The sequence below is a fragment of the Hibiscus syriacus genome, unplaced genomic scaffold (genome assembly GCF_006381635.1).
Source record: "Hibiscus syriacus cultivar Baekdansim isolate YM2019G1 unplaced genomic scaffold, ASM638163v2 tig00110670_pilon, whole genome shotgun sequence".
NCBI lineage: Eukaryota > Viridiplantae > Streptophyta > Magnoliopsida > Malvales > Malvaceae > Hibiscus > Hibiscus syriacus.
The window spans coordinates 228,271-237,144 of NW_024062818.1; the positions used below are offsets into that span (position 1 = coordinate 228,271).

Genomic DNA, 8,874 nt, shown 5'->3' on the forward strand with positions numbered 1-8,874 from the left:
TTTCAACTTGATTCGAATTTAAAAATTAAATTGATAATTTTAATTGACTCAAATAACTCGACTTAAATAATTTAAAATTTAAAAAATTAATTTTTCAAGTTGAGTCAAATTTATACACCTTAATAACAAGTTAGTTAATAACTAAGGAAACTTGTTTGGTGATATTTTTCATTTTTAAAGGCGACGATTTTTAACTAAAAGAAATAGAATTAACAGCGGTGAAAGCGAGGTGCACAACACGCGTTACAACGTGCGAAAGGGAAAGCATCAAATTCTCTTCCCTCCACCAATTTTCCCGTCAAAGGTTTCCCTCTCTTTCCATGAAACTGCACGTGTCAACGCTTCAAAATGAGCTGGTTCAAATCATGCGTGGCAAAACCCCACTGGTCCAAGTTGCTTTGAGGATTAGATCACAGCCGTCCGTATCATCAGGTAGAGGCCGACATTTGCCCCCTCCATCCTCTGTCTTGACCGTTCGTGGAAGTTAGAGAGAACAAAAACACAAGTCTTCCAAAGATACGAGAGAACATTTTTTTCCTTCTTTTTTAGTTTCAAACAGGTACTTCTTTCACCTCTTGAAAATCCCATATTTTAAACTTAATTTTCTTTCAGATGAACTTTTGTTGTTTTCTTCTACTGTTTCTTTGATCTTTAGCTCTGTGTTTTGTGGGTCTTTAATTTCACTGTTCAAATCATATCTGGAACTGTATAACTGTCATTTCAACTTGGGGTCTTTTTAGGGTTTAATATGCAAAAGGGTTTTTTGATCTTTTGGGGTTTTATTTATCTTTTGATGTTTTCCTGTTGTAATTAAGGTAGTTGATGGGATGTTAGCGTGTTTTATGAGAATTTGAGGACTGGGGTTGACTTTAATTTTGGTGGGTTTTACTTGAAGATTTTGTTTTTGTTTGATATGGCTACTTACTTTCTTATCTCTTAATGTAGTAGTTTTGCTACCTTGCTATTTCTATTTTAAGTTTGCTTGTATGGAAACTTCTATCTTAAGCCATAACATGATCAACCCTATATTTGTCTGAGATTAAGATCTAGGTTTCAGAAGTGTGGTATTCAGTGTTATTTTGAGTTGATTATCTTAACATTCTTTAGTAGTTCTAGGAAAAAGTCTTGGACTTTGATTATCTAAACACATCTCACTGCTTGTTACTCCATTATTTTGCTTGAAAATTGTTTCTTTTATATGTCAGTCTATTTGTTTTGTTAGTTCTTTATACCAATTTGTTTTAATATCTTTCATTCTTATCTTGTTGATTCATGTAACACTTTTGGTTTTTATTTGATTGTTTAGAGGTTTCTCCACTGATGTTCCATAGTCAAGATTGTGGAATACGTAACATTTGCAGATCAGATGCCATCACTAAAAATGAGGACCAAATCAAGCAAGGGTTCTTTAAGAGGAAAAATGGTCCCCGCGTGTGCCAGAAGTCTAGCATGATTTGTAAAAGACCCTGCTGTCATGTCAGAGTTTCTCAACTAGAAGCTGAATTCAGTTCATGCATTCAGAACTCTCATGATGGTAATAAACCAAGACTGATACTTTTCTTGACTAATACTCTAATGTTAATTGCTACAGTTACTGATATCATTCGAGTGTCCTATTATATAATTATTTAGTTTAGTAAGCGCACACGTCAATCATTGGAGATAATAGGAAATTAGGATCTCATTTCTTGTACTCATGGGTTTGCATGTATTCCCTGCCTCAAACATGATGGTTCATCCTCTAGGTGGTGCTTCCAAGCATAAGAGCCTATTGGTTATTCGCACATATTCATTTGTTCACTTACAGTGTGCATGACAGTCTTCTTGTTTTAGGGATTTAACTTGTTCTTTTCTTGAAAAGGTTTAAAGGGAAGATAATATGTTGCTATTTGTTGAGATACCTATGTAGCTTGACGGTTAAGAAGGGGTTTTCTAACGAAGCCCTTTTCCTATAAAAAAAATGTTGTTATTTTGGCTTTTTAATTTGCTTGCTGACTGTTTATAGATTCATCAAATGTAGATGTGACCTCTCTAATTTTTGAAACTGATGGAGTTTGTGCCGAACAACTAATTTTGGATGAACACAATTCTGCGCTTCAAAAACAGCTTTCAGTTTTGTTGATTCTGCTACAGTAGGAAGACCGGTAAGTTTTTATTTTGTTTTGGACATTACTTTGTGATTTTAGTTAATTTTGTAGTAGATTGCGTCTAACATAGTTTGCGTTAGCTTATTAATGGCGGTTTATTAATTTGCAGGAAACTGCCTACAGCTGTGCGTCAAACTTAGAGACTATATTCTCTCCTTTCCTGGAGTCGATCCAAATACACAATCAACCAAATATTGACAATAATGCAGGTTAATTTTTTTTGTTTCAGCTGATAAAATGTTATAGATTGCATGAATCTGTTTCCGAATCTCCAGTTTATGGGGCTATATGTTTATATGAACTTCTGGTATTTCGGAGTTTTATGCATTTGATATGTCATGTTATCATTCATGTTAAGTAATTAAAAATTACATTTTATTCTTTGCATAAAGTATAAGACAGTAATCTGCCTTCTTAACCAAGCCTGGCATCTTATTATTCTGCTTATGTTAACTTATTATGATTGTCATTTTACCTCTACTTAAATCTTTCACTAGTTGGATGAAGAACTTTTTTGGAATTCAAATAGTCGAGTTGATGTTCCGTTTTCATGTTGTGAAAGTTGCAATGTTCTATTAAGATATTTATTTGATATGATTACCTCTTTTTCAATTGTGGTAGGACATAGTGATGGCCTTGAAGTGCCGGCACTAGGCACCAATGATATTGATGATAACAAAAGTTCATTTGGTAGTCAAACATGTAATGTTTCAGATTTCTTTATATCTGACATGATAATCGCGAGCATACCTTACATCTCTGGAACCAGTTCATTTCCTGATTTCAAGTGTTCTGAGCCAGGCACGTTGTTTGAAATGGCTGAGCAATACATGATGTTGCCTTTCCTCGAGGACACTGTCAAAGCCAATGAATATGATATAAATGATGTTAACTTGCACGAGGAAGCTGCAATGGCTCAAGATAATACTGGTTTGCATCTAGCAGTTGATCAGATGAGAACTTGCATAGAGGAATCTGATGTTAACTCCGACTCTGATCTAGCAGATGACTTTGACCTGCAATCATTTATAAAAAGTTTACCAGAACTATCGGATGTTGTATCAAGCTTCCAACCTACTACAGTTGTAGCAGAAGCTCGGAGAAGGAAGCACATAACTCTTGTGCTTGATTTGGATGGTAAGACATGCGTGTTTTGCAGCTATACAGTTTATTTGTGATCTAGAAGCTTCTTTCTCTTTCCTGGATTTGTATAGGATTTCGAGATTTGCTTCTTTATCACTCGGTGCCTTAAATAATGTAAAACAAATGTTATCACCATTGCTTTGATTCATGCAGAAACTCTTGTCCACTCTGCACTTGAAACTTGTGATGATGCCGACTTCACCTTTACAGTTTTTTTCAACATGAAAGAGCACACTGTGTATGTAAAGCAGAGGCCTCACCTCCATGCATTTTTGGAGAAAGTTGCAGAGATGTTTGAAGTTATTATCTTTACTGCCAGCCAAAGCATTTACGCAGAACAACTACTGAACATATTGGATCCAGATCAAAAGCTCATATCACAGCGGGTTTATCGTGAATCTTGCATTTTTTCAGATGGAAGTTGCACTAAAGATTTGACAGTTTTAGGTGTTGATCTTGCAAAAGTTGCTATAATTGATAATTCTCCACAGGTATATTACATGTAACACTTAGCCTAAACGTTTACTTTCATGAGCTTCATCTTTCTTGTGTCATCTTGGCCGTCAAAGTTTTTTTAAGCATTTATTTTTTTAGCTTAAACTTAATGTGTTTGCAAGATTTAATTTACCGAGGCAAAGGTTACGTGGATGTGAACTGGTGAGTGCACGTCTCAGTCATTAAACTGATTCAGATTTTGAGGCATTTCTTCTTATGATTAGATATGATGAATGAAGTATTTGAGAATCTTTTCCGCTAAAAATATATAGCATTCATAAGTTATGTGGATGTGCTTCTTAATATCAACTAGGAAAGGGATCAAAATGCATCATCTCTTAAGAATTTTTCTTCTTCTCTCGTTTCAGGTTTTCAGGTTGCAAGCTAATAATGGGATTCCTATTAAGAGTTGGTTTGATGATCCATCTAATTGTGCTCTAATTTCATTACTTCCCTTCTTAGAGTCTCTGGCTGACGTTGATGATGTCCGCCCTATCATTGCCAATAAGTTTGGTAACAAGGAATAAGTGCACCTCTCTTTCTCTAACTAGCTTCCAATATAGTTCCTTGTCTTTCTGTTTGCTTTTGAAATTTGACCTCTAATTTAGTTCCCGTTTCTCTTTTTCTCTTCAAAATTAGCCACAAAATAAGCTATCATTTGTCTTCTTGTTGTGTCTGCCTTTTGTTGCTTGTTTCCTTTTCCTTCTCTCCTTATTTGTCGACCCCGTGGAGTCCGCTATCTAATTTTTGTTTATCAAAGGTAATGCTAAAAATGTCTCTGTTTTATTGTATAGTTAAATTTCCAATCATATAAGCATTGTATATGAATTACTTGTGAAATATAATCTTGCAAATTCCTGATTGCTATCTTTCTTCTGCTGCTTAGTTAATTGTCTCGTGTTTATATTTTTCTCTTTTCAATCATTTCATATAAATTTGTAGAATGAAATCTACTAGAAACCTTAATCCTTAGTAGTTTCTGTGGTTCTATGTATTAGCTGATGCTGAAACCAGTAAGATCATAGCTTGAACTTTGGATAATTATTTCTCCGATTGCCGTAGCCTCAAGTTTTCCTAGTTATTTATTGATTTCCATATGCTGACTATTTTGTGGAAGAACAATTGAATGAAAAACGCTAAATATGTAAATTAATCCCTGTGAGCATATATGTATTTAAGACAATGCTCGTGTGAAGGGTTATGGTGAGAGACACTGTAAGCCTATAGGAATTTGAGGCAATCATGATCGAGTTCATTTGCAATGGAATGTTCTACCAACTAAATAAGATTCTTCTATTATTACTATGTGCATTATTACTTTCCACCAAGGAACCTTTATAGGATGATAGCAAGTTGAAATTAGTTGTTAGTTTAAGTTGGAGTTATTCTTTTTTTTCTTTAATTAATCACTGGTATCAGATCTATTGACCGACTAATCCAGATCGGGTACTGCAGAGGCGAGGACGACCCTCCCAATTCAGTTTGCTCCATTCACAAACGCCAGGATTCGAACCCCTAACCTTTTTTAAGGGACCTAGTGCCTCATCCCACTAAACCAACTGGTTGTTGGTTTCAGCTGGTGTTATTCTAAGTGGTGGAAGTCGATAGAGAAATTCCATGCAAACAAAAGACCAAACAATAGGGCTAAAGGTTAAGAGGTGAAGAAGAGTATAGTATTTTAATTTCATATGATTGTGGCTTTGATTGTGCTAAATAAAAGAACTTCTGGTTTAGCTTATTAACACAAGACCCTGAGAAAATCAAGTATATTAGCAAGGGGAAAAATACTTGAGGCCATCATCCTGAATTTTGAACAGAAGGTTGAATAGTCTGCTTTGAATAGCCATTTAGCACACACTGGTGCATGGAAATAAGTGATTTCCTGTTTTGTTGGTGGACAAAAGAGTCGTCTTTTCATACAAGTTAACGTGCATGGTATGTCACCTTTTGCTCAAGTTCTATCAATCACACTTATCAGCTGCTTGGGCACCTTTATATACTCCGAGAACTATAAGAAGACATTAGGAACTTGAAAACTGCTAGACTGCTCTGCATGAAAAAAAGTAGAGGAAAGACAATAGTTGTAGTGAATCCTTCCTATTGGAGTGGAGACATGAGGGATAAAGCATCTTTTATAAGCAGCTGATAATGTTTTCGTGCCCCGAGAGAGCCTGTGAATTTCAATTAGGATTTGTTGTTCCCTATCAGATTCTCTTCTCTAACTCGTAGGCAGGCTTAGATCAAGTATTCCGAACCTTGGCTATTTCTAAGTATCATCTTCCAAGCCCGAGAATTGATTCAAATGGATGCTTAGATTTGCTGCTGCTCATACGCTGTTAGAGAAGCGGAAAATGAATCACAATTAATAACCACCACTTCTGGAAGGGGCCTAAGAGTTTAGTAGTCATAAAAAACTCACTTGAGATTTGACTGACCAGCATAATTTTATAGCAGAAGAGATGTATTATTATAGTAAATATAGAAGCATTTTCTGCACAGGTGTTTTGCAACTGATTCATATACATGCATTTCTGATAACATTGTTTAACACATGATTGTAATACATTGATTTCTTTCTTCTTCTTCTTTTTTGATAAGATTTGAAGGTTTCATTAAAAACCTCCTTGATTAATGGAGCTTGAAAACGGCAACTTAATCAGCAGAAGAAGGAAAAGAGTGCCTTAGATTTTCATTAAAGAAAATACTAATTACAGCCTAGAGATCTCTTCGAAATAACCCTTACAACAGCCAACAAAACCCACCCTAACAGGAATCAAAGACAAAACTTAGAATGCAAACAACATAAAAATTAGCATATTCCAGCCTTTGCTAAAGCATCAGCGTCCATACTAGCTGTCCTTGCAACCCAATTAATAACCCCCCAAAATTCTAAGATTATCAACTATATTTCTAACAACAAAGGCATAAACAACTGGGCATGAGTCGACATTGTTGATCCAGTTTACTGCAATCCTGCTATCACTCTCAACAATCAACCTATCTTTAACCCTCCCTTGAGCAGAAGCAAAGAAAGAAATACCCCTTTGAATAGCTTTAAGTTCCAGCATAGTCAGAGATCCCGGACCAGCTAACTCCTGAAAAGAACCTAGGACTGTACCTGAATGATCCCTCCAAATACCTCCTATACCTGATTTCTTCCAATCATTGCTAATGATTGCGTCCACATTCAATTTAAAAAGGCCAGCAGGGGGAGGTACCCACGGGATTGAAGAAAACTTCAATAAACTGTAGGGCGAGTAGGAAACCGCTAATGAAGGATCAGTAATCAAAGAATCCTTATGAATAGAAACATCCTTATTCTTAGCTAGAAGCCAAGAAGCAAGCCTAACTCTTGATAAGAAAAATAATTCTATCTGATCAAGCTTTCCCCCTTCAAAGACAATAAAATTTCTAGTCTTCCAAATGGTCCAAATGATAACCCCCGGAATGAAAGTCCAATAGCAGAATTAGATTTCAGCTCATCCCAAGCGATAAAAAAGGTTATAGCATCAGCAGGAAACACAGAACTAAACCTCCAAAAGTTTAAAAATTTGTTCCACAAAGACCATGCAACCGAACACGTAAAGAATAAATGCGTGGAATTTTCCTCAGCCAATTTACAGAGAGGGCATAAATCATCTTCAATACCTTGAATACCTCTTTTAATCAATTCGGATTTAACAACTAACTTACAAAGCACAACCTGCCACATTAAAGATTCAATTCTAGGGGATACCAAACCTCTCCAAATAATTTTATTCCAGAAACGAACTCCATCTGAGCCTGAAGCACAACTTTTTAAACAAGAACTGACTGAAAAAACACCATCCCCACTGCCTTTCCAAAGTAAAACATCACTGGAATTTAGACAAAGAATAGGGAGAGATGATACTCACCAAGTTGCACCATTGTTCAACCTCCCAATCGTTTAAATTTCTTCTAACTTGAACATCCCAAACCTAGCCAGATGGAAGGAAATCCCCAAACTCACTAAGTTTGCCAGATCTGTTAGAAGCAGCCGAAAACAGTCCAAGGAAAAGAAACTGAAGCGAATAGTCTGCAACCCAACTATCTTGCCAAAAACGAATAAGTTTACCATTTCCAACATGAAAGCTACACAAACTTCGAAACTTAGAACCAAATGAATCTTGCTTGTAATGATTGTTGACCACCGATCTCCAAAGCCAAGAAGATTGAGGAGAAATCTTGTTATCAAATAGTAACCTTGAAGAATCAATGTTGTATTTACTACATATAAAATTCCTCCACAAAATTTCTCTCATTTGCAAATCTCCAAGACCATTTCCCTAGCAATGCTCTGTTCATACTAGTTAGGTTTCGAACTCCCAAGCCTCCCTCATCCTTAGGTTTACACACATCATCCCATTTAACCCAGTGAATCTTTTTTGAACCATTTCCCCTCCCCCTCCCCATAAAAAATTAGATATAATCGAGTTGAGAGCCTTAAGGATTGAAGCTGGAATCTTGAACATAGACAAGAAATACGTAGGCAGTGAGGAAAGAACCGATTTGATCAAAACCAGTCTCCCTGCTAATGAGAGAGTAGCAGCCTTCCAACCCGCTAATTTAGTATGAAAATTCTGCACCACTGGTTCCCAAATAACAGAAGCATTCTTAGTGGCCCCTAGTGGGAGACCTAGGTAATTAGAGGGGAAACTCCCAAAAGAACAGCCAATAGAAGCTGCCCAAGTCTGAACCTCCTCTTGGGAAATATTAATCCCAAACAATTTGCTCTTCTTAAGGTTTAGTTGCAGCTCTGACATGACCTCTAAAACTCTTAGCACCCTCTTCACATTCATAATCTGCATTTTCGAAGCTCCACAGAAAATAATTAAGTCATCCGGAAACTATAAGTGTGTGAACTTAAAAGATCCTTCCTCCTTGCCAATTGTCAAACCAGAAAATAATCCCTCAAAAACAGCCCGTAGTATTAATAGATTCAACAACTCCCCTACTAGATTGAATAACAAAGGTGAGAGTGAACATCCCTGTCTTAGACCCTTGGCCATAGAAAATTCCTCGGTATCATTGACTAGCACTGAAATAGAGGCTGTAGAGACACATTTCC

At 36.2% G+C, this 8,874-nt stretch overlaps 1 pseudogene; it reads left to right on the forward strand.

The window, feature by feature from the left end:
• The first annotated feature begins 465 nt into the window (after positions 1-465).
• On the forward strand, positions 466-4,568 carry LOC120137467 (annotated as a pseudogene).
• Positions 4,569-8,874: the final 4,306 nt, after the last annotated feature.